This window comes from Herpailurus yagouaroundi, unplaced genomic scaffold (genome assembly GCF_014898765.1).
Source record: "Herpailurus yagouaroundi ecotype Mexico unplaced genomic scaffold, PumYag 100, whole genome shotgun sequence".
In the NCBI taxonomy this organism is placed as follows: domain Eukaryota; kingdom Metazoa; phylum Chordata; class Mammalia; order Carnivora; family Felidae; genus Herpailurus; species Herpailurus yagouaroundi.
Window position 1 is genome coordinate 66,478,768 of NW_024412391.1, and position 27,426 is coordinate 66,506,193.

The following is a 27,426-nucleotide window of genomic DNA, read 5'->3' on the forward strand; positions in this document are numbered from 1 at the left end:
TACACATTTGGAATTGCTATGTTTTCTTTGTGAACTGGCTCCTATATCCACATATAATGTCTCTCTTTGTCTTTGGTAATTTTCTTACCTCTGGGCCTGTTTTGTCAGATATTAATATAACCACTTCAGCTTACTTTTGATGGTGTATCTGTTTACATCTTTTAACCTACCAAAATCATTATATTTGAATATATAAGTGTTTTATAGACAACATATCATTGGGCCATGTGTTTTTTAAATCCATTCTGTCATGGGGTGCCTGAGTGGCTCAGTCGGTTAAATATCTGACTTCAGCTGAGGTCATGATTTTGCAGTCTGTGAGTTCAAGCCCCATGTGGGGCTCTGTGCTGACAGCTCAGAGCCTGGAGCCTGCTTAAGATTCTGTGTCACCCAAACTCTCTCTCTGCTCCTCCCCCACTCATGCTGTTTCTGTCTCTCAAAAATAAATAAATGTTAAAAAAATTTAAATCCATTTTGCCAATCTCTTTTAAGTGATATTTAGGCCATTTATATCTAATGTAAATATTAGTCACCTGACATTTGAATCTATTTTCCCTTGGACATCATGTAATTTACACTTCATTTCCAATTTGACTTTTCTTCTATATTTCCTGGGAGTTCAATTAACTTACTTCATTTCATTTTGGTTTTTGTACATTTTTCTTCTGAGCTTTTATATTACCAATTCAAGGTAGGATTTTTAGGTTTCATACACCCAAGAGCCTGAATGAGAAAATTTAATTTAGATTACCATATTGTGTACAGTTTTCTTTAATTTATGGCTTTTTTTTTTATTTGAGAGAGAGAGAGAGCGCGCGAGCACGTGAGTGGGGGAGAGGGGCAGAGGAGTGAGGGAGAGGGAAAGGGAGAGGGAGAGGGAGAGAGAATCTTAAGCAGGCTCAGCGTGCAGCTCAATGCAGAGCCCATAATCCCAAAACCCTAAGATCATGACTTGAGCCAAAATCAAGAGTTGGACACTTAACCAACTGACTTGCCCAAGAGCCCCTATGGTTGTTTTTTGAAAAGCATTTTTATGAGCTGAAATGCATTGTTTTATATTTTCTGAGTTTTTACAGCAGTTTTATACACATGTATTTGATCTATTTCTATTCATCCAAAGTGCTGTGCTCTTAGTTTGAGAGTCCTCTCTTCTCTCTGCTATGTAGTTATACGGATGGTACAGGTGGGAGAAAGGGACAGAGTTTGGGGTGTTTTGTTTCTTTTTCATTTCTATAGGATCCTTAATTTCTCCCTTGTCTTTCCTTCTTTACTTTCACTGCCATGTCTTCAAGGGGCACTACCCTTTTGCTATATATATGAATCTCTCCCATAGGCAATACTTTCCAATGCCTGCCAGTTCCAATCCCATTCTGTTTTGATCTTTTCTATAGTCATTGCTGTGAACTACATGGAGACCCAGTTTTCTCTTTCCAGACTGATTCTGTCTGTGCTTTCATCTCAGCTCTCCACATCCCTCTATTCTTTTTCACAGTCTCTTAAACCTGTCTAAAGCTTCCCTTGTCCCATTCTGCAACCACAGACTTGTGGCATCTCCTAATGTTTTTAAAGATGTGGGTCATGTGCACTTTTATTTGGTCTCTCTGTTGGATTTATAACTTTTGGAGAAGTGGGAGTGGAAGGATTCAAGACTAGGCAGCCATCATTCACTGTCCTCTAAACTTCATGTCCAAGATGAAAGCCTGATACATAGTAGCAACTCAATAAATTTACTGATTGTCATTCATTTAGGTTCCCCAGTGGGGACACACACACACACACACACACACACACACACACACACACACACACTTTGAATATTCCTTGAAAGAGTCTGCTACCATCTGGCAGCTCCTCCTCCTTCGATTTATCTTCCTTTTACTATACGACCAGCACTAGCCCCAGATCTCAGTCTATTAACAGATAACACTCATTTTTTTCTTTCTTTTTTTTTTTTTTTTGTAACACTCATTTTCAACACAAGGCCCTTTGATATCTACCCTTCCAAAAATTCAGAGAAGACTGGCTAACACTGTTGTCAATTAAGATCTGGGCAAGGAATAGCTGATTCTACCTCTTAAATTCCATTCCTTCCTCCACACAAGGCTCCTCTTTTTTTTTTTTAATTAAAAAAGGGAATGAGACAACTCCACTCCCCCCATAATCAGACTCACTGCAACACTGCTTACCACAAATAAATGAATACCTTTAGGTTTCCCTTTTTATAAATAATACCACAAAGGACATAACCGGGTTTTATATATATATATATATACACACACACATATATATATATATATATATATATATATATATATTCCTTTAGAATTATCTCCCTATAATGAATCGTGAAAAATGGAACTGCAGAGTAAAAAGACATGAAATATTTACAAGACATTACTTATTAATTAAATAATAAGTGGATTTAGTCTCACATCTTTCAAACCCTGTTAAGAATAAAAGAACCATGGAAGACAGGGAAAAAAATATGCACGTAATAATGCACCATGGAAGTAACCAATCTTATCAAATAACCAAAACCCCTATTAAGTAGGTATATGAGAATTTTATATACTATAAGCACAAGTATTAATTTAAGGATAAACTCTTTTTCATCCCTCAGTAAGACCAGAAATAAACAGAATTATTTCCCCCTAGATCAGTGACCATTCGAGCACGATACTCCAAGAACAGGAGTTTCCCTCTATCATTATTATTTTAATTAATCTTCAATTTCTGTTTTTGGTATACAAACTGAAGAGAAAAACAAAAAAAAATATTTTGCATGTGTTCTGTCAAGAACTTGTAATCATTCATTTATTCATCAAGAATTTATTAAGAACCTAGTTCCTGACACTGGTGGCCCCTGGATAAATTCTTGATACCCAATAATACTGCAAAACCACATCTTTTAAAAAAGATTTCTAACACTAAGCATAAATCCTAATTTAAACCTTGGACTTTGGGTGATAATGACGTGTTAGTGTAGGTTCATCAGATGTAATGAATGTACCGTTCTGGTGAGAGATGTTGATATCAGGGGAGGCATAGGGGAAGCAGTGGGGAAGAGGTAAGTGGTGGTGGGCAGGAGTTATATGAGAACTCTCTGCACTTGCCATTCAATTTTGCTGTGAACCTAAACCTGTATTAAAAAAATAAAGTCTAGGGGCACCTGGGTGGTTCAGTCGGTTAAGCATCTGACTTCAGCTCAGGCCATGGACTCTGGTCATGATCTCATAGTCTGTTGAGTTCAAGCCCTGCATCAGGCTCTGTGCTTACAGCTTAGAACCTAGAGCCTGCTTCAGATTTCTGTGTATTCCACTCTCTCCACCCCTCCCCTGCTCACACTCTGTCTCTGTCACTCTCTCTCAAAAACTAAAATTAAAATTAAAAAAAAAATTTTTAAATAAATAAAGTCTATTGGGGTACCTGGGTGGCTCAGTTGGTTAAGTGTCTGACTCTTGGTTTAGGCTCAGGTCATGATCTTACGGCTCATGAGTTGTATCCCCACATCTGGTTCTGCACTGACAGTGCAGAGCCTGCTTAGGATTCTCTCTCTCCAAATCTCCCTGCCCCTCCCTTGCTCAGGCTCTATTTCTCTCTCTCTCTCTCTCTCTCTCTCTCTCTCTCTCTCTCTCTCTCTCTCAAAATAAATAAATAAACATTAAAAAAATAATAAAGTCTATTAAAAAATAAAAATAAAGAGATGTACCCATGTTCTAACATACTTAAAAAAAGCAAGTCTGGAGTATTTACTATTTTATTCAGAAGAAAAATGATATTTTAGAGATGTAATCACCATACAAAACGGGCTGCAGTAGGCATCTCCCTGAATGGCAGAGACGGCATACAGACCAAGTTCTAGGATGACCTCAATGAATGCGAGCAGTTATGAGAGCTATTGTTATCGCTATGAATTTCTATAGATTTCTCCATGCAAAACTGTTTCAGGACCATATAATACATCGTTAATCCCAAGATAAACTTGAATAACCATATATTTGGTCCAAAGAAGGCCATTTAGACAGAGAATTAACTCGTGTGGCTGGTTCCAACACTGGAAGACAACAAGAGGTGTGTTCCCTCTGAAACTGGGTTAGTAGCAGCAGCATGTAGACCAAGACCAGAGAAGTCCAAGCTGCCATGGAAAGACCTTTCTCCTCTCACATGTGTCCTCCATGGGCAGGTTAGCTTTACACGCTAAAAACCTTGGGGCGCCTGGGTGGCTTAGTCGGTTAAGTGTACTACTCTTGATATTGGCTCAGGTCATGATCCCAGGATCGTGGGATCATGCCCCAAGACCGGCTATGCACTGAGCATGGAGCCTGCTTGGGGTTCTCTCTCTCCCTCTCTCTCTTCCTCTCCCCAGCTCGTGTGTGTGCTTGCATACACTCTCTCTCCCTCATAATAAATACTGAAAATAAACCTTATAGAAATAACATCTACAAATTTATTCTACCTGAGTTTTGTAAATTAGCACACCTGAGAAAATAATTACAACAATAAAATCACAGTGAAGGAACACATGAACAGTGAAGGAACAACTATTATATAGACTTACGATAGTTTTGTATTATTAATTTCAGTAATTTATAATCTTTAATTATTCAATTAGCTCATCAGCCTTTAACAATTAAAACTTTATTAAATAGCTAGCTTTCAGATATTAATCTGGGGGCCAATTTCACATTTGCTCATTTTAAAAAGGACACTTGCCCCTGCACTAGTCCTCTGAGGCTGATTGATCCTCAGAGATCAATATTTCAAACCACAAGAGGGTATTTGAAAATGATGGTCAGATATGGTACTTCATACCTATCCAGTGCAGAATGCATACATGTGAAATGAATCAAGGACTTAAAGAAAACATGTTGCCTGAAAGGAACCTGGCTTTGTGAGGCAAGTTTTGTAAACACATCATACAACAGGATCTGTACAACCTTGTCCAATTTCATTTTTCAACTTATTCTCTTAGCTTGTCAAATTCAATAATGATCCATCCTTATCAGCAACAACTCCAGAAAGGTACTGAAATTTCCACTAAATTAAGAATCCCATGCCTTGAGGATTCTTTGCCTTAGGATTTTTTTTTAACCACCCCTCCATGCACCTCTACCATATTACTTACTGCCTTTCTCTCACCACTTACACCTAAATTGTTGCTCATTTCTCAAAGTAATGTCTCCACACTCGTCATTTCCCATAGCATTTCCCCCACAATTTCAGTAAAACTGAATTCCTGCCATCATTCATCTTGAGGGAAAAAAACGTTTTTTTTCCTCCTGACAGTGACTAATAAAAGAGTCATGTCATGTTTCATATATTTTTGACCACTTCTACATGAAGACTCAAAGTCTCTACATTTCTTTTTAATAAGTCTCAATTATTACACATTTTAGATTTCTCTTTTTTTAATGTGTATTTATTATTTTTGAGAGAGAGAGAGAGAGAGAGAGAGAGACAGAGACAGAGAGAGAGACAGAGTGTGAATGGGGGAAGGGCAGAGAGAGAGGAAGACACAGAATCCAAAGCAGGCTTCAGGCTCCAGCAGCCTGACGCGGGCCCAAACACACAAACTTCTACCTGAGTGGAAGTCAGATGCTTAACTGACTGAAACGCCCAGGTGCCCTACAGATTTTAGATTTCTAAATACATTTATATACACTTTTAAAGTACACTATCACTTAAATAAGTACCAATATCTGTATTTGAAAGCAAATCCTCTTTCTTTTTGGATTTACATAGCTAATTTGCATTTAAAAAAGGATAGAGCCACTAATTTCATAGCTGATGGCAGACAAACAGCATTGAAGGGCAGAAACCAGTCTATGATATCTATCAACATCAGGGAAGGTGACAGACCTGACTAGCTCTGAGGCTGCCAATGCAGCAGCCACTGCTCCCAGCGAGTTGCCAGAAACTGTAATTCCTGCTGTTATCAAGGCAAGTGAGTCTCCTGGGCTGCCAAGTCAGACCAGTGATTAGCACCTACAAGTTCTAAAACCAATATGTCTCCCTTTTCAAGACAAACACTGTCAAAATAATACCCCATGTAATCCTAATAATATCACGGGTATACCACATGTTATTTTCCCATCGTTTGCTGACAAACAAATCCCGTAACGTTAGTGTTAGTAATTCCAGCATGCTTGGTTTCTCCACAAATTTTAAACATATGGCAACATTTTAAATTCATTTCATCAGTGAGGTTTGAAACAGTTCAATTGTACCTGATGTACAAGACTTGTAATTTAGGGCTGAGGGCAAAATTCTAACAACGGTTTAAAGAGTGTGATGTTGAAACAATACAAAAACAGAAAAACACTGCTGCTTATAAAAATAATTGTGCCTCTGACAATATCCCAGTAGGAAAAAGGACACAAGGAGCCTCCCTGAGTCTGGTTAGCAGGATTCGGATACCCGCTTATCAGCCATATTGAAACCTTCACCTCCCACTTTGAGAGAATAAACCTCTTCAATTTCCACTCTGACTTGGAAGAGATAAATATCACCTGTATTCTGATTTATCATGATTAAATAAATTCTGATTTAATAGAAGAGTTCAGAGTATGTTCATTTCTTCGAGCTCCCACTATAGTGGCTATTTTAAAAAGCAATGTTAATGGAGAAAAGGACAAAACCCTTCTTTAATATATGTTTTGTAGATCATTATTTGATACCCTACCAGGAAAGGAAAGACCACAAACAAACACAACCTATCCTTTCTCACTCCCCCTTTAGCCTCTGGAAAGAAATAGTATATTCACATTTCCCTCTCTCTTTTTTTAAAATGTGTTATTTTCCAGAGGGGTAGATGGAGAACCTGACGTTTCTAAAAGACAAAAATTGCTACTAATTAAACCCAAGGAGCCAACCATATCTCAAGCTACAACTAAAATAGACATGAACTTTTTTCTTTAAGCTCACAGCTAGATAGCTCTGTGGGCTGCTGAAATTCACTTTATACTAGAAATAATAAGACTACTTACTTTCAGTGAGATGTTACTTGCCAGTGCATTCTAAATATTTTCATAGCTGAAATATTCTGAGTGGGAAAATCTCCAGGGTGAAGAGTGGAAAAAAAAACACAAAGAAACAAAAAATAAAGCAATACATGCAGAGAAAAGACAAGATTGCTTGTGTAACTGTGTCTCAGAAGACCAGATGATCTAGCCAGAGAAAGGAACAGATATGCAGCTCCCAGGTTAACTTGTGCACAGTTTTGCAGGGTATGCTGGCTAGGTCAGCTACATAGCAGGGGAAATAGTATGGTTTTACCTAGTTCCAGACCTTTCCTCTAATGATGTTCTAATATGAAAAATACACACACACACACACACACACACACACACACACACACACTCATAAACTAACAAATGAAAAAGTAAAAGAATTAAGTTAAAAAATGGAACTGTATCTTTGATTCCATTTTTTGCTTTTTATACTTTTATACACACACATATACTGAGAGTCAACTCTGTTATGGGGAAAAGAGGTCATGGAAAACCCAAAACACAAAGTCAAAATGTGATACCACACAAACTTAATTTAGCTAAAATTACATTCCAGATTTGGAGACCTGTTTCTTGACCACCGGTATCATCCAAACACGGAAAGGTAATACAACACATTAGGAATACTTTATAAATATCACATAAATTGTTTCCTATCCATCAAAAAGTCTACTGTTTTTACTTGCTCCAGAACTAAGTTTTTCTATTTGGGGACAGAACGAAATTCAAGCACACTGCATATTCCTTCTGCTTTGCTCTACTCCTAATTTCCCCACCATCACAAACCTGAAGCACGATACTAGAAATGACAGACTCCACCATTCCCCCTTGCCATCAATATGTCTTTACCACCACTTGACTACTGGCAAAGAGCAGTCAGTGGGGGGCTATTTTCACACTGCAGCCTCACATCCACATCGAATGTTTACTAAATCACTTCAAAGAACAGATTCCTCTAAAAGTATAGCTGAACCACATAAAACTGCCAATATTTGACATTTTTGACCTACTAACACAGCAATTTCACATGGTTCAACCTAAGAGTTTACCTGGCTCAAAACAATTTTAACTTTTCCACAAATGCATTGTTACTTTTACCACTGCAAACTTTCAAATCAATTAATCTGCCACCAAATGGCTAAGAACCCACTCTGCATAGGAAAAAAGAAAAAAGTCTCTGCTTATCAAACTATGGTTACAGCTGAAGGGAGGAATACAGAAACAATTTCATTTTCTACATGTACCTTTCTATATCATTTGAATTGTTGATGAGACAGATATACTCTTTTTAGAGTAAAAAAGAGATCTTGAAAAGTTCTTTATTACAAGTGGATTGGCTACAGAGCATTGCCATTGCACTAAAAATGGCATACAGATGCTTAACTACACAGTTAATATGCAACTACAATACAACTACATTAATGAATCATTAGTGCAATGTGATTCCGCACTATGAATCCCTCCTCATTACTAATCCCTCCTCACTAGGGTATTGGTGTAAATCCTTGCATTATTAGGGTCCGTTTTCCTATCTTGGAACACTGCAGGCCCCATACCAGCCTCCAATTTGTTCGCATATCACATGATAATCCAAACTGTTAAAACTGTTTCTTGTCTAAAGACTATACCCCTGAATGAAGATTAACATACTCACCAAAAAAGATTCCTCGTTTTCTTGTCTCCAATTACTCCCAGATGAACCTGTAAATGACCCACCAGCTGCCTTTCCATGCTCTAGCTCATCTTGTTCCTATTTGCCACTAGAAAGATCCACACATGTATGTGAAAGTACGTGAAAGCAGACGTGTGGTTTTCTCAGATGTAAACATCTTGGTAGTAACTTCTACAGAAACAAATCTTGCTAAGTGACAGGTTTGGGAATAGTGGCGGTCATGCTCCACGTACTACCATCTTAAGGCAGAAAAGAGACAATGCAGGAGCTGAGGGTTTCTGGAAGACTTAACAGAAGAGCTGGTTTCCATCTGGCTGTAACAACTAAGTTTACAAGCTATTAGGTGGTTTGCTGTATTTGAACTACTTTATACTTTATTACATGTGGGCTACATGTATAGTCAGTAAGAATACCACAAAGTATGCAATAAAAAAAGATATGTGGTTGGGCCACTTTATGTCTCCTGGTTAAGAAGAACAAATATTGATATCATAATAGCTATCACTATGTGACTAGACTTAACCTCTCCTTAAATGAAAATATGTGAGGGGCGCCTGGGTGGCGCAGTCGGTTAAGCGTCCGACTTCAGCCAGGTCACGATCTCGCGGTCTGGGAGTTCGAGCCCCGCGTCGGGCTCTGGGCTGATGGCTCAGAGCCTGGAGCCTGTTTCCGATTCTGTGTCTCCCTCTCTCTCTGCCCCTCCCCCGTTCATGCTCTGTCTCTTTCTGTCGCAAAAATAAATAAACGTTGAAAAAAAAAAAAAGAAAAGAAAATATGTGAACAGCTCTTATATAGTTCACAAAAATAAACAGAAGTCTAAAGTAAGAAAATATTTTCTTTGCCATGGCTTCAAGCCCCAGTACATAGGGGTCAGCACATAGGACACTCGAGTTTGCAAGATACCACTCAAAGGGTGGAACACAGTCAGATTCCTTCACAAAGTGGGGTAATGTTGCAGCTTATTTCCAGACACAATGGACTCAACCACCCTTCGTTAGGAATTAGGCTGTTTGTATGACCAGAGCCACTGCTACAGGCCCATCGTGGGATGTTTCTAAAAGTGTGGTGGTCCTTCAATGATTCAATGACCCACATCAACTGCTATTGAGGCAAATTCATTAGGCTCTATCCCACAGCTACCAAATCCAAATCAATGGAGGATGGGACCTAAGAATCATCCAAGAGATATTTATTTAATATCTACTGTGTGCCAATCAATAGACACAGGAGAAACACAGACAAAACTCCTATCCCTGTGAAGCCTGCATTCTATATTTTGACCCAGCTTTCTATTCAATGCTTATGCATCAAGCTTAAACATCACTGTGCTATGGTTCTGATATGGAGGAATGGGTAGCATGTTTATGGTGTGTGTGTGTGTGTGTGTGTGTGTGCGTGCACATGCCTATGCATGTGTTTATGCACTTAGTTTCACTGCAATCAACTCACTGTTCCACAGGCAAATCAAAAGAAACAGCAAGACAGTTTGTATACCTAGTTAGTATCTATTTTTCTCTCTCACTCTCTCTCTCTCTTTCACACACACACACACACACACACACACACACACACATGCTGAAATAGATGCCACTGAAACATAAAGGTTTTGGGCTAGAAGTAGAGAGAATTCTTTATTCTGAAAATTTGATGGTATTTTGATATGTATTTTTTCCTGTTCAGTTAAAAAAAATAAAAACGTCAACTCATAAAGCTTTTTAATATAAATCAAATGTTGATAAAGTCATCATTATATGGACCTTTCAATCCCACAACAATTTTTGAAATCTGTGAAAGAATAAGGTTTTGTGTAAAATTCTTGCAATAAGCATCGCATCAGAACCAGTGCTTTGAGAAGCAAATATAATAGAAATACTATAAACTGATGATGAGCACAGAAGGAAGAAGAAAGGAAAGACTGTAAAAAAATGAATATGAGCACAGAAGAAGAAAGGAAAGACTGTAAAAAAATGAATATGAATTTTGGTTATTCTTACCCTTGAATATCCCCTGAATTGAAATTTCAAACATACCACTACTTGATTTGACTGAATAACATAGTCAAAGCTATAAAAATTTCGAATCACAGCTTAATTCAGTAGCAAGTGCACAGTCCCACAGCATCAGTTAACCTTCTGGCAGGCAATGACCTCCAACCTTCCCATGACAAAACTCAGTGAACTGTTCCTAGGCCTGGACAAGGCCTTGAAATCCTTCATCCTGCCTCTAATCAGCAAGGCGACCCAAGTTCGCCTGGGCCTGGCTGAGTGAGCTCCGTCACTGATGGGAAGGTCCCTGATACTCTGCTCCCCTCCCACCAGAGCTTCTTCCCTCTCAGTGTGCAGTGATGCTTGAGCACTGATGACGCAGCACCTGGTCCACTCCAGCACCACTCACATGGTTAGGGGCTGTACACGACATTTAATGCAAGAAAGGTAATCAGGGGTTCAGTCAGGGATTGCCTTCCAATTGTACAGACGCATGACCAGTAAGTCCCAGTCTCTGAGTGCTCTCATTCCTCTCCTGGCAACTGCAGCATTTGAAGGAGATTTTTCTATATGTGGAAGTATACAAACGCAAGACAGGAAAACCAATATACCTATTAACGGTTGGAGTGACATCTCATGTGTTCAGTATTCAAAAGTATATGATGGGGAAAATAAAATTGCTTATACAAAGTTCCACAGGCAACATGTTATTGGATGAATTTGAGGAGAGTGTGCTCCCGACCTTTTCTGAAAGTAAGGACTTCCTAAATCTCTGCACTACAGAAGCCACTTCAATACAAAAACAGTAAGAACAGCTTTTTAAAATCTTAATAGAGTCTCAGATTGTCTTCTTTAAAGTCACTATCTACTTGTTCAAACCTGGTAACATCACAGAAGTGGTTGCTTTCATGTACCGTATTACACACTTGCTTAACATAAAACATTTCTCTACGAGGAGAGCTATATGAGTGAAGTGAAAGACAAGTAAGTTGTATATTATACACTTTATGTTTCTAAATTTGCAAGGTTACTTAAGATTGTCATGGCAGTTTAAAAAAAAATGCCATTTTTTTTTTGATGGAACGCCTGGGTGGCTCAGTTGGTTACATATCTGACTTCCGCTCAGGTCATGATGTCACAGTTTGCAGGTTCGAGCCCCAAAGGGCTCTGTACTGACAACTCAGAGCCTGGAGCCTGCTTTGGATTCTGTCTCCCTCTCTCTCTCTGCCCCTCCCCCACTCACGTTCTGTCTCTCTCTCTCTCTCTGTCTCAAAAATAAATAAACACTTTTTTAAATGCCATTTGAGAAAATTAAAAAAGGGAAGAAAACTATATACTCCACTATGGTCTCAAGTTTTGCACCTCTATCTCCACCAGAGGAATGTGATCATGCAATCATCTTGGCAGGAAACTGCTGGACTCCTGACACTTGAGCCTCAGATACTGTGACCGTACAGGGGTTTTTCTTAGTGTCTCTCTAAGGTACACTTGTACCTGGTACTGACAACAGTTTCTGCTCATATGACCTGCCTTTCTCTAGAAGAAGGCAACACCTGCGAACTCTGGCAAGCACATCGTCGTTGGCTTCACCATCATTTTCTCAAATGTATTCTAACTCCTACCAACCCCCATTTCTCTAATAAAAATTCATCTTGCTTCCTGCACATTATACACATGTACATACACATACATGTAAAACCTTAGTGCGTTAAATATATGTATGATTTGACTTATGCACAGGGGGACTGACCCATCATGCACACCAGAAGCAGTTTGCACAGAACAGTGAAGCTAAACGTCACCTCCAGGTGTATAATCCAACCCTTTGTGTGAAAATTGAGGAAACCAAATATACAGAAGTATGGCCACAGGGTTCCTGACTCCCACTACAGTACAACACTTTTTCTGAATCAAAATAAGCATCATTTACTTCTCTCACTGTCTTGGTTTTCTTGTCTTCTTTCCTAGTGCTTTGCTGTGGTCACGGTTTCTCTTTATCTTCATATCTAACCAGGTGTTGAGGGCAACCCCCTCCAAAAAAACCCAAAAAATCCTGAAGCTGCGAAGACTGGAGGCCACCAGAGGTACCTGTGCAGGTGTTCAGCTGAGGCATCACCACCTGGACTAAAGAGGTTTAAAAAGATAGTATTAAGAAGAGAGCTAAAGGGGAAACTGCTATTCAAATTGTCCGTCAGATCAAGGCTCTTCTCTTCTTAAAACCTTTCAATGGCCACTTAGCAGGACTCATGGGCATAATAGGGCCCTCAATGGAGCTCCCCTCTGCTCCCCCAACCCTTCACCACACTCTGATCTGCAGCTGCACAGCGTGCCTGAAGAGCTGGGGTCTCCACATGCTCTCACGTCTCTGGGATGTTCCTCTGTCTTCCATCCTCTCTCCCATAGCCTTAGAGCCACATGGTCCTACCAACTCTTCAGATCTCACCCTGGCTATCACTTCCTTTGGAAGTCTCTGCTGACCCCCAAGGCTCAAGTTAGGGGTATTTTCGATGAGCCCCTCCACACTGTGAGGCATCCTGTCCCAGTGTTAGAATTACCTGATTCCCTATTTCTACCTGCCTATATCCCCCATCACTCCTTATTTGCTCTTACTCCAGCTGTGCTCATAGCATGCAATTCAGTGCTGAGTTTAGAGAAGATGCCTGTTAAGTGCAGAATGAATAATGCATGCATAAATAAGAAAAATAAAATCCTTAAATGATCTTCCTTAAATTGCCGCAAGCGGCACACTTTCTAGTATTGCACTCTGCTGTGGGTTGGTTATCTTATGATAATGTGTTTAGTTCAGCCTGGATGTGTTGATCGAAATAAATGTGTTCTCATCGTGTAATAACTGACAAACACACTGAGGCTATACATTTCACTGAATTTTAAAAAGAAGCAAAGAAGCATCCTATAGGATGCCATTAGCAGCTTCCCTTTTGTAAGTAGGTGAAATGCTGTGTACTAATGCTATAACTAAAAATTCATTATTTTATTTCCATTCACATTTCAGATTATGGAGAGATGGTAAAAGATTTGCTTGAAATTGTATTTCAAAAAGCTCATGTTAGAAACTACTATTATATCCTAACATTTTACCAGGAATGAGATAAGCTCAATAAACAATAGGCAACATCAATGACAAAAGAAAAGGTTGTCATACATGGGTTTACAGTAGAGTGAAATCCAACCCACAGACTTGGTTTATTGGCTTGTGCGCTGTTTTAGAAATTTATTAAGTATTTTAAAACTGAAGGATTTCACATAAAATTCACCACACTTTGGCTTTTCTACAAAAGCCCAATGTATAAAGGCTGTGTGTCCAGAGCTATACAGTTGGCCCCTTATATAAGACATCACTGCTACGCTTCCCTACCCTCCTTGTCCCCCAAGAGTGGCAGAGGCTCCTATAGTCTGATACCTGATGGACCTTTAAGTTTGAGGTCTCTGAATCAATATCTGACTGTCACATGTAAGAGTCCATTACCTTGATTGCATAAGCTAAAGTAACAATTATGAAGAAATTGGAAGCTGCCAATTCAAAGTGGGTTTTATGAGTCCCACAAACCACAGAGTAAGAAAGGGGACTAGAAGGAGAACAAGGAAAATGTTATTACAGCAAGATTACAATTTCTACCAAAGAAAAATAGATCAAAATGAAATTATAACCATTTTTAAATTGCTCATCTCAAAGCCCCACTCAGACCCACTAGGTAGAATAGGAACCCCTTGGGACTTTTAGCACAGGACTCTTCTTATATGTCATCTTGAATACAGATTCATTGATAGATCCAAACGGGTCTTGGAGGACCTTCAGTGCAACTGATGCAGTTTTAGATGAGAATATTATAGCCCAGAGACATTGTCAAAAGTCATACAATTTGGTACATCACTTCTCCTTTCTAGCCCTCTTTTTTCCCAATTCATTCTCAGAGATTGAGGGAAAATGACAGGTAGGCATTAACAATCTGGTATTTACATCCTTGGAAATGAGTAATAAAGAAACAAAACGGGACATATTCAAGGTAGCAACAGTAGCCAACGGCCGAACTGGGCCAAGAGCCAGATCTCTAATTTACAAACCATTATACCTGTAAAACTGAGGAGTTTAAAGTCTGAGAGGACTACACACGATGTTTGTGATGGCCTGGCAGACCCCATCCCCCAACACGCGAACAAAGGACCAAACTGGGAGGAAGGCAGTCATCAGGGAGGAAACCTAAAGCATGAAACTCAGAGCAAATTAATCCAAATAATATTTAACACTGACAAGGATGTAAGGAAATAAATACACTCAGACACTATTTGAAGTCATATGTTACTGAGGGGGGAGAGAAGACTGGTCAACACCTATTAAAAATTAAAATACTTCTCATAGGCTTTAAATCAGCACATCTCCTGGGAATTTATAGACATAGATGCAGAAATAAGCAAAGACACATTAATAAGAATGTTTTGTTTTGTTCTTAGTAAACAGTAAAATTTGAAATATTCTAAACTGCTCACTGTGTCCTGGCTAAATAAAATTCATGTAACAAATAAAAACTGTTTAGCTATTAAAAGGAATGCAATACTTCTATAAGTACTAACAACAAAACATGTCTAAGATATACTGAGGGGGGGACATCAACTTGAAAGCAGTATGTATTTAAAAGGGAAGTAAGAGGGAGTAGTAATACTCCAGAAGCTATGAACAGAGAGCTCTGTGCTGAATGACACTGGGCTCAGGAGATAAAGTACGGGTGGAGTGTTAGTTTACTTTTTCTCTTACATTCACTATTAAGTTTAATGTTTTTTACTTAGGTCATCTATTATTTAATATTATAAGTATAGCTAATAAAAAATTAATGAAAAAAATGCAAAATTCTTCCATTCTTTATAGGTATCTATTTAACCAAATAATTATTCATTCATTCAACTAACATTTATCAAACACCTACGATCTGTTTGTGATTGTCTAACCTTGGAAGATGTGGAAAAGTACTGCAAGTGCTGGAGGACTTTTAAGATTTTACTCTTCTAGCAATACAAGCCAAAATCATACTGTGCTTGCATTAGCTATGGAGCAGACAAGCATCCAAGAACAACTTCATATTGTTTGGTATGAACTGCCTAGAGAAATGTTTGATGAGTACAATTACCAGCCCTGCTTTCCCAAGATAAAGCAACGGAACAAAAATTAGTAAGTTTCCTTGCCACACCCTACATCCCCCCCTCCAAATCTTCTGATGGAAGTCTTGGGAGGAGAGAAGGTAAGGAGAAATAAAGTTCTGCTTGCCCTCCATCCATTCATATATAACAGCTATGGGGAAATGGACCAGCCAGAAAGTGAAAGGACTCTCTGACAAGGATAAGGGGAAATGAAAGGTCAGGAATCTCTATGGAGGCTGAGCCCCAATGTGAGACTGTGGGGTTCCATTTTGGTTAGATGATGCTCATATGAATCACCTCATAAAACCAAGACAAGCGATTGAGCCACAACCAGGTGACGATTGATCACACCCACAGCTGGCCATTCTTATCCTCTGCCCTGATTACAACTAACCTATGCTGGCATGGTGAACTGGGCAACTGACTGTTGGTATGTTTTTCCTCTTTTCCTGCTACTTCAACAAATAAATAGATTTCTTTGTCCCATTTTAATACCTGAAGTACCGCTCAGTTTGATGGAAATGTGCAAATGAGCTACTTTTGGCAAGCTGAGATGACCTCCTGTAAATGTTCCTGGAGCTAATGCGGAGAATGGCCATCAAAAGCACAGACTGTGGCAACTCAGAGAAGAATCTTACCTAGATCCTCACGTGAGGCAAAACTTTTACACTCAAGTGGGTAAGAACGGACACACAAGCAACTCTGCTATCACAGATCTCTATACATGCTATAGGGAGTAGCAACTGAATGACTGAAATACTGAGGCAAAGAAGAGGAAAAAGAAATAATTCCCAATTGGACCAAATCTTGTAATTGCTCTAGAAAAAAGTACAGATGTGCTATATGGAGATAGAGTATTCTAAGTTCAAGAAACTTGATTGTGGGAAAAGAACAAGAATCATAAATGAAGAAATATTATGTAGTTTATTTTGGCTGAAAACAAAATGTCTGAAGAGAAGTAATGGGGACAACGGTTGAGACAAAGGTTGTGTCCCCACTGCTCAGGTTCGTATATAATTCAGTCATTATTATATACAACTAAGAACAAAGGGTTGATCAGGACCTAAATAAACTTCTAGAAGGTTCATCCAACAGGAATTGAATAGATTGCTGCCCAAAAGGAAGGAGTCCTTTCATATATGACTAACTATCTGAATGTACTATTCTAATGACAACTTGACAGAACAGCTGTTGATACATAGGAACAAGATTACCAACTGCCATCCTAGCTCAGTGACATAATAGTGTCACCATGGAAGAAAAACAATTGTCATTTTATTTTTTCAGAAAAACTCATGTAAGTATTATAATAACTGAAATGAAAAAAGTACGTGTCTAATAAAAGGTTAGCATTGAGTAGTGCCTGTTACCTGTCATATAAGTAATATAATTTACTATAACAAGTCTTATGAGGAGGTTTGTTGAGAATATATTATTCAAATGGATGACACCAGAAAAGGAAGCTAGCAGAAACAATCTCCCCTTGCCTACATGTTGTATATTTGAAATTGGACATTTTGTTTCCTGCTAGTTTTAAATTACCACTTCATTTTGAAGAAAAAATGAATTACAAAAAGGATTCAAATAAGGAACTTATTCAATTTTCTGATGGAAATTTCTCCTAGAAAATGATGTTTCCATTTAATTATTTTAAAAGATAAAGAGTAAACCAAAATCTTTAAAATAGGTGGCATAAAAACAAAAATGTCCAAAAATGTTTAAACACATTTATGCTATTTCTATCATTTCAATACCTTCAAAAATATACAAGATATCACTTAAAACCTCAGAGAAATATGTAATGCCACACTTGCTTATAAAATGTTAAGAATGTTCATCAATAAATGTTTACTGAGTGACTCTTATCTGGGAGGCACTGGGCCAGAGATAACAGTGAACAAAAGACAAAAATAAGCAAAGATCCTGCTCTCAACATGCTTATATTTTTGTCAGGAGAGATAACCAAAACAAAAAAGAAAGAAAAAAAGCAGGGGGAGAGGGGAGAAGGTGTAACATATGTAGTTGTTACAGTGTGATAAGTAATAAAAAGAAAAATAAGGGACTCCATGCTGGCGGTTTCTCTTTCTTGCTGGACATGAACAAGGGAGCATTTAGCCAGAGGCTGCCATGTTGGGACTGACCAAAGGCTTACCATTTTAACGTTTATTTATTTTTGAGACACAGAGAGACAGAGCATGAACGGGGGAGAGGCAGAGAGAGAGGGAGACACAGAATCGGAAACAGGCTCCTCTGAGCCATCAGCCCAGAGCCCAACGCGGGGCTCGAACTCACGGACCGCGAGATCGTGACCTGGGCTGAAGTCAGACGTCTAACGGACTGAGCCACCCAGGCGCTCCTGGCTTACCATTTTAGAATGAAGCTAATACTAAGGAGGGACCTACTCAGAGATGGGGGAGCAGGGATTACCACACAACATCAGGAGTGCAACATTTCCTCTGGACTTCTAATTGTGTGAGATAATGTATCTTTCATTTTCATTTAAACTATTTGAGTGAAGGTGGTCTGTGATATGCAGTAGAAAAATCCTGGCAGTGACACTTTCTTACCTGTCATTTGTTGACTTCAGAGAGGGTTGTGATCACATAAACTGCAGATCTGGAGTTTAGAAATGAAACCTGACCATTCTTACCATGTTTTCTGGGAAAAACTGTGCCAACAGACTATAAACGAAAGCCAGAAAACAGAGAATTTTCTACCTAGAAGTTCTGAGAAGATATAATCTAGCTTCATCCTTCATTTTCAAGGAAAGACCAAAACCCAGCACAGAAATTTGGAAGCTCCATTTCCTAACGCTAACCCCTAATCCCACTGCCCTTTCACCACCTAATCTAGATAAAAACAATGCTGGTTGACAGGGAGTTTTCAGATCTTCTCAATCAAACCCCTCATTTTGTAGATTAAAGCTTGAGATCCTGGAAAGTTAACCCCCTTCACCAAGGTCAGGGTTTACTGAAAGTAGATTTTGAACTCACCTCTCCTCACTCCTGATCCTGACTATACTTCCACAGGATGACTCTCTTGAGGCCCTACTATTGATTGTCTATCCAATTAGTGATTAAGATGCTGTTTAATTTTTTCAAAATCTTTCTGGCTGAACTTACTGCTCTCTTGCTCTGTTATATACCTGTTGCTAAGGGCAGTCCAGGGAGCAATGGGAATATTTTGAAAAATCCATTAGATTTTAAACTACAAAGCCATAGTCATAACTTGGTAGCTCTGTGAAAACAGGATGGAAATGCTTACCTCTTCCTTAGTAAAAGTTTTCAAGAATGTCACATCAATAGAAGATTGGTGATGGCATATAGTTCAGTAGAAATTATGCTACCCTATACACATCATAGACAAAAACTTCATTACCAGAGGTAATGAAAATGTACATGTCTAATAAGAGGTTAGCACTGAGTGGTGCCTGTTACTTGTCATATAAATAATCTCATTTACTATAACAAATCTTATGAGGAGGTTTGTTGGGAGTGAGTGCAAATGAATGATCAGGAAAGAGAGCTAGCAGAAACAATCACTGCTTGCCCACACACTGCACATTTGAAACTGGACATTTTATTTCCGGCTAGTTTTAAATTACCACTTCATTATGAGGGGGAAAAAATGGATTACAAAAGATATTCAAATAAGGAACTTTCTCTATCCAGACTGGTTTCAGGCTATTGGATCCCCTTATACAATGCCCTTAGGCAAGGATTTTCCTCCCTCTAAACAGGAGGTAGACTTTGGCTTCCGGAACAGAAAGTTCCCAAGAGACTGCTCCTGGCACTCTTATGCACAGGGGAACTCCCTTCATTTCCAGGGAACTGTTTCAGGCAACCTCCCCAAAAAGGTCTAAGGCCAAAGGATCCCCTGCCACCATCCTAGCACTGAGCCAGAGCCACAGGTAGCTTTTATACCCAGAATGCTTTTCATTCAAGAATATGACTAGATATGTGGTTTTTCCTAACAAACATCATGCTTAAAATTCAGAGCTATACAAATATCTCTCAAATAGAGAAGGTCAGCCTACTAAGAACGAAATAGTTAATTCCCAGTGGTTTAAGAAGATGAGCATCAATTAACTTTCATGCAAAAAATAATCAACTCATTAGTCATTTTTTTTCTGATAAAGCTGCAAAATTAATCTAAAAATATGAAGATGAATAACTACTTTTAAAACTGAAACTCGCATCTGTGTGATAAATACGTATAACTTACTTGTATTAATGGTTTAATACATTAAACCACAAATGTGTGCTTTTTAAAAGGAAAAAAAGGGACTGAAATTAATGATTAACATGCCAAAATATTAGAGCTGAAAGAGAAATAGCATTATTTGATGTAAATTTTTGGCTTATATCAAAATCATATAACCTCTAAACAAAAATCAGTAGATGTCGTTCATGCTGAAGAAGATGGGAATTTAAGGAGGTATTACAATTTCTCTCGTCTACTTAAAATAAGCAAACTCGACAATTAACAGAACACTTTTTATAATACAAAAATAATACCTTGGTCCCAATAAAACCAAGTGGGAAAATCATAATCACTTTGCAAACCTTTCCATTAAAAGCAACATTAGCAATAAGGCTGTTTGGTATTCATACGACAAAGCTGCACTACGGCTCTCCACAAATGGCGTGACACCTCTTACCTAGTAGGATCGCACCCCAATCCAACTCAGACACTAGCAGAAGGATTAACAAGGTTTACAAAGTAGGATTTCAGGTCCTAATCCTTATCTTCCGGTTAAAAGAGTGCTCGGTGCTAGCCACTTGTTAATTATGATATCAAGTTTTACAACCAACACTGCCAACTGTGGGTGTGTGTGTACGTGTGTGCATGCGCAGATGCACTGAAGTGTGTGTGTTTAACTGCCAGATTGTATCCAACACACTCTAGTTCTTCCAAGAGAAAGATGTCTCCTGTTTCAGAAGCCAGTTCTAGCAGCTGCTTTCTCCAATCTGTGCTGCTTGCTCCTAACCCACTTCCGTGCTGCCTTTGTCTTCCTAAAGCTGTATCACCAAATTACTTTTCTGACCCAGACTCTCACTGCCTTCTTTTGCACAGCTCACTATTAAGTAAAGATTTCTCAGGGCGTCTGGGTGGCTCAGTTGGTTAAGTGTCCAACTTCAGCTCAGGTCATGATCTCATGGTTCATGGGTTCGAGCCCCGCACTGGGCTCTGTGCTAACAGCTTAGAGCCTGGAGTCTACTTCGGATTCTTTATCCCTCTCTCTCTGCTCCTCCCCTGCTCACACTCTGTCTCTCTCTCTCTCAAAAATAAATAAACATAAAAAAAATTAAAAAAAAAAAAAAAAGAAGTACCCTGTAGGGCCACCTTGATTTTGGCCCAGGTCATGTTCTCACAGTTCGTGAGTTCAAGCCCTGCTGTCAGCACAGAGCCTGCTTGATATTCTCTCTCTCCCTCTCTCTGTCCCTCCTCCACTAGCACACACTCTCTCTTTCAAAATAAACTTTAAAAAATAAAATAAATAAAATAAAATAATATAATAAGTACCCTATATCAACCATATCTTCTAATCCTGCCACCTCCCTTAGTTTCTCTGAGGAAAGCCAACAGCTGGGTATGTACAATGCAAACACCATCATTCAGCCAGCAACTTTATATGCAGGTGCTGCGGTAGGTGAAGTTTCCTACAGAGGCAACTAAGAAACATGTTGAGTCACTCTCAAAACTCTAACAATATTCTGTATTGCTTTTATTTTTAAATCATAGGCCTTATTTTTTAGAGTAGTTTTAGGTTTATGGAAAAATTGAGCAGCAAGTTCAAAGGGTTCCCATACACTCCTTCTTCTCCCCCAACTCCCCAGTTTCTCCTATTAACATGGTGCATTAGTGTGCTACATTTGTTGCAACTGCTAGATTACTATTAATCATTGTTGTTAATTAAGGTCCATAGATCACATTCACTCTTTATGTTATACATGGTATGGGTTCTGACAAATGTGTCTACTATTACATTATTAAACAGATTAGTAGTATCACTACCCTAAAAATTCCGACTTTTATTTTGTAGTTTTTTTTAAGTTTATTTACTTATTTTTGAGAGAGAGAAAGGGCAAGAGAGCATAGGGAAGGGGCAGAGAGAGATGGAGAGAGAGAATCCCAAGCAGGCTCCAAGTGTGGAGCCTGACACAGGGCTTGATCTTACGAACCATAAGATCATGACCTCGAGCCAAGATCAAGAGTCTGATGCTTAACCAACTGAGCCACATCAGTGCCCCTTTTATTTTTTAAATAGGAATAATGTGTTTCACTGTAACTATGAAATTAAAAAAATAGTCATTGCCAAAAAAAATCTTTTGAAACAATTTCAAAAGTTAAAAAGCAAAAAAATCTATCATAACCTCAGCTGGTAGATAACCACAATTTGTTGCCTTTCCTTCTTTTTTTTTTTTTCTATACATATGCCACCGTATCATCATAGATGTATGTATCAACACATATGTTGTGTGTGTGTGTGTGTGTGTGTGTGTGTGTGTGTGTCTTGTATCTTTTTATTCACTTACATTTTCATTTAAAGACATAGGGTCAATGAAAAAGAAAGGAAAATCCCTCAGAATTTCTACAAATGCAGTATTGATTAAACTTCTCAATGCAGTCCACCTGTAGCTCCTCAGTATATGAGAAGCCACTGGTTGAGTAATTTGACTCAGTACGAATTCATACAACTCTTCAGAGCTTCTGCATTGCTCTACATTGAATTCAGACTACGAATGTGCCCGTATGTTTCCATTCTCCACCCAGTAGCCCTGCCCCAGGAAAGCGAGGGGTGGGAGAGACCAAGTTAGGAGACCTGCTCTTCCTGCCTCCCCAAGTCTCAAAATATCAAAAGGCGTTTATGATTAATTTTAGGAGAATATCCCATTCTGGTTGTTCTGTTGGATACTTTTGGCAGGTCACTATCAGGTTTCAAAGAAAATTAAAAGCTTTCTAATATTGTTATGTTTAATTACCATGTACTTTCGAAACTTTATGGTTCAAATGATAGGTAAGACTTGAGCTCCAGTCATCCTGTGTCTTGAAAATCATTCTGCCAGTCTCCCTAATGGGAATAACTACCCCCACTATCTTTTTTAGTCATTTAAAATACAAAGAGGCTTTGAAAGAAAGATAGGGAGTTGCTAGGCCAGAAAAGACAGAGGAGAAAAGAACATTTTGGCTTGAAAGGCTGACAGCTTCCGGTGACAGTGACAAGGTAATGAGACAGCCAGTCCCTCTTAGAAGGAAACAGATATAGCCCATCCTCAGTCAGAATCAAGTTATTTCCAGCCTTTCATCCATCCATCCTTAAGTTTAAATGATAGCTTAACTCTCACCCTTCATTCTTTTTATTTCCAGATGTCTATAAATTTTGGTTGCACTGAACTGAATGTCCCAGAAAGCAAACCTGTGTGTCAGTACAGAAAGGAAGGATGAAGAATCATTATCATGCTAAGAAACAATTTCAAAAAGAATAAATTCACTATTCAAAAGCATTCATAACACATTCCACTTTGGTTCTCAACAAAAACTATGCATAAAACTCTATTATCTGCAATTATATTTCACTAAAAACAATGATTTATCCTAGATGAGTAAAGGTAAGCACAGAGTTCAGTGATGCTGTTGGGAAGAAGTCTGAAAAATAACCAGAAAATACAAGTATTTGTTTCTTACATGTAATATGTGGTTTCTATAAGACGTTTGTAAGATTCCTGAGGCACAAATCCTCCATTCATTTCTGAATCTTGAAAAACACATCACAGTAAGTAGATACCATTGAAGTCCTATATTGCAGGGAAAAGAACAGACAGGATAGGAGGCAATAAGCAAATGGGCTCCCCTGCTTACAACCTTTGCTACTAGAAAGCTATCTTTCTATGAATTCCCACCACACTGCAACAGCAAGACTATTCATTATGACTAATGAACTTCTTTGTAGAGAGGCAAGGGACATAAGGATAGCCAGAAAAGCACAGAATTAGAACTGTGGAGATCAAGCTATGGTCTCCATTTGACACCATAAACTATGCAACCCTGAGTAAATGAATTAACCTCTGAGACTGGATTCACTTCCTCAACTCTTAAATGAATGAATGAGACCAAATGTCAACATTTTTTTTCACCCAAACTTTCTATAAATTTTCTTATTTGATCACCAGCCTATCTGCCACAGTCAAGAAAATCAGGATCAATGGATGTTATATAATTTTTGTTATGGAAACAACAGGTATACTATGCAAGCTTTTTCAAATAACACGTTTTCCCTACCTATCACACTTCTGATAATGCAACCTACTACAGGCTTGAAAAACACTGTAATGTTTATTTATTTTGAGAGAGACAGACAGACAGAGTGTGAGCAGGGGAGGGGCAGAAGGAGGGAGACACAGAATCTGAAGCAGGCTCCAGGCTCTGAGCTGTCAGCACAGAGCCCAACACTGGGCTTGAACTCACGAACCATGAGATCACGACCTGAGCCAAAATCAGACACTTAACTGACTGAGCCACCCAGGCACCCCCTTGAAAATCACTCTAGAAAAAGATGTTCAATATGCCTTCTGACACTAATGTTTTGAGAATCTGTAAATATAAGGTTCTTTCTACAAAACCCAGGCACACCTCAGGCCAGAGACATGTGGTGCCTACACATCCCTGTGAATCTGTCTGTCCAACTGCCCTGACTAGGGCAAGCAGAAGCCAGTAGGAAAATTCAAAGAAAGACAAGCTCTGGACTTCTAAATTCATCTTTGATATTCTGGCCATGCTCTTTTGGGTCCAACATGCCCTTCTGTACAGAAATAACATCCAGCCTCTGAGTATAATCCAGAGGGCAACAAAAAAGATAGAAGCTTTTATGGGGCAGTGGCAGTTGGTCCACCTCCATTCCCCTCTTTGTAATCTGTGATGCCTCTGGTATCATGTTCTAAGATACAAAGATTATCATTCTGCATTTTAGAATTTTATTTCATTTGCAAGTATTACTTAAAAATATATTTGCAGAAGCATACCACATCTTAAAACAAACTCTCCATGGCATAGAAATTTCTCTCACATAAACTTTGCACTTGATCACAGCGCCCAAGAATAATCACTGCTCTATATTCCACAGAAGGGAAGAAAAATGGCTCAGTTGTTTCATTAAACTCAAGAACAGAGTCTTAATCTGGGTACCACAAGAAAATACCAGGTGTTCTAGAAAACCCTGATGCCAATTCTTTTATCACTTTATATTTTCCTGATGAGAGATGGTTGATTGCTTACCTCATATTTCAAAAGTCTGCAATCTAAAAGAGGTTACTATTGTACTTGCTGTTCATAGCTGGAGAAACACTACATACGTAAACACACACACACACACACACACACACACACACACACACACACACAAGTACTGTACTAGTACTGTATTACTGTATGTGGCCTAGTAGGAGGTGAGAAAGAGGCAAGAGGAGATAAGAAAAGTAAATAGTAATAGTGGAAGTACTTGTGAAATAATAGGATTATCTCCATTTATACAGCACTTGACTGTTAACAAGCTTTGACTTTCATTATCATTGTCTTCTTCAGAGTCTTTCTTTCATACAGTAGGTGCACCTATGTTCATTGTCTCCATCATCTACTGCTCTTATCAAAGGCAAACTCAATCAACTTTCCTTTCACTTCCAGCAATGATCTGTTCTCTCTCACAATTTATACTTGCTATCTTTTTGTTTGTTTATTTATTTATTTTGAGAGACGGAGAGACAGCACAAGCAGGGGAGGGACAGAGAGAGAGGCAGAGAGAGAATCCCAAGCAGGTTCTGCACTGTCAGCACAGAGCCTGATGCGGGGCTCAAACTCATAAACTGCTATATCATGACCTGAGCTGTAATCAAGAGTGGGACGCTTAACCAATTGAGCCACCCAGGCGCTCCACACTTGCTCTCTTCCTACCAGATCATGGCCATTACACATACCCTAGCATCATCTTAAAACATTCTTCCTTAGCTTCAGGTTCTCCATCCCCCACCTGCCACTCTTAACAACCACCAACAAGAGGTTACTCTTTAGAGAGATGCCAATCCTTGCTGATTCCTTTGACCATCTTTTGCTTGGTCCACAACCTATTCTAATTTGGCTTCCATCTTTTTCATTATTTCTAGTCAATTTCTGACTCTTTAAAAACGCTTGACAAATGTGACTACTCTCTCCTTCAATATCTTTATTCTTTTTTTTATCTCTCATTAACCTAACACTCTCCTCAGTCACCTTTGCCACCTCTTCCTCCTTCTCCTCCTACATCTCTTCTTCCACCTATGACTGATGTCTAAACACTGGGCTCCATCCTGGGCCATCCTTTCTGGTTACATTCAATCCTCGAATGATCTCTTCTATTTCTGTGGTTTTAAAGACCAGCTATTCTGGTTTTTCCCTTGGCTTATGTGTCTCCTTGAGCACCAGCAGCCTTATACATCCAACTGCCAACTAGACATCTCAACTTACATGACTGACAAATCCTGGATTTCCCCCAGATCTGCTCCCAAACCTGTTACTCCCACAGTGAAATGCTATACAAACAAAACCTAGGAGCTGGCCTTGATTCCTATTTTACTCTTATCTGCTGAATCAATCCAGCAGTAAGGCACATTAGTGGTACCACAAAAATATATTCACACTCCATACTTTCTTTCCTATCTCCATACTATCACCTTACCAACATCTCTCTTTCAGGGCTACTAAAAATAAAAATGCAAAGTAGTCCTTTAAAACTTAAATCAGGTTATATCATTACCTTAAAAATAAGCAAACAAACCCTTTAATTTCTTCTCAATTAACCAACGGCTTCCCATTACACTCATAATAAAATCACAACTTTTTATACACAAGGTCCTACTTTACCTAACTGCTCCCCCTGCCTTGGTCTCTACACTTTAGCCTCCAGCCTCACTTGTTTTTTACTAGTCTTCAAAAAAGTCAATTTCCACGTAAGACATTTTCCCATTGTTTCAACAAATCTATGTGATAATTAGAACTTTGTTCTCAAAGACACCTATTTGTATTGTTGATTAATATTTTTTAAGTAATTTCCAGGAAGATATAATAATTGTGTATGCTAAGGGATAGAAAATAGAGACATAATTCCCACTAATTGATTCCATCTTATTTTTGGATCATTTACTTACACAGGTCCTTACAATAAAGTTTCAGAAAGCCATTCATCTTTTTTGACCATAAGACTATCAGAGGACAACCATCAAAAGCTTATAATGATTTAATCACCATCAAGTTCACTGCCTGAACAATTTTGTGAGGAGGCAATTGGGTAAGTTGGTCTAAATGTCTCTTTATTTTTTTTAATGTTTGTTTATTTTGAGAGAGAGAGCAAGAGAACAAGCAGGGAAGGACAGAGAGAGAATCCCACATAGGCTCCACATTGTCATTTCAGAGTCCGACTTGGGGCTTGATCTCACAAGTTGTGAGATCAGGACCTGAGCGGAAATCAAGAGTCAGACATTCAATTAACTGAGCTACACAGGTGCCCCTCATCTAATGGTTTTAAATTATTAAGATCATGACAACTATCATGCAGTCTCCAAAGTTGACATTTTTAAAG

General features: G+C 38.7%; 1 protein-coding gene across 9 annotated transcripts in view; it reads right to left on the reverse strand.

Moving 5' to 3' along the window:
- Window positions 1–27,426, reverse strand: part of CDK14 (cyclin dependent kinase 14) — a 633,016-nt gene that overhangs the window by 350,082 nt on the left and 255,508 nt on the right. The gene's annotated exons all lie outside the window — the stretch shown is intronic.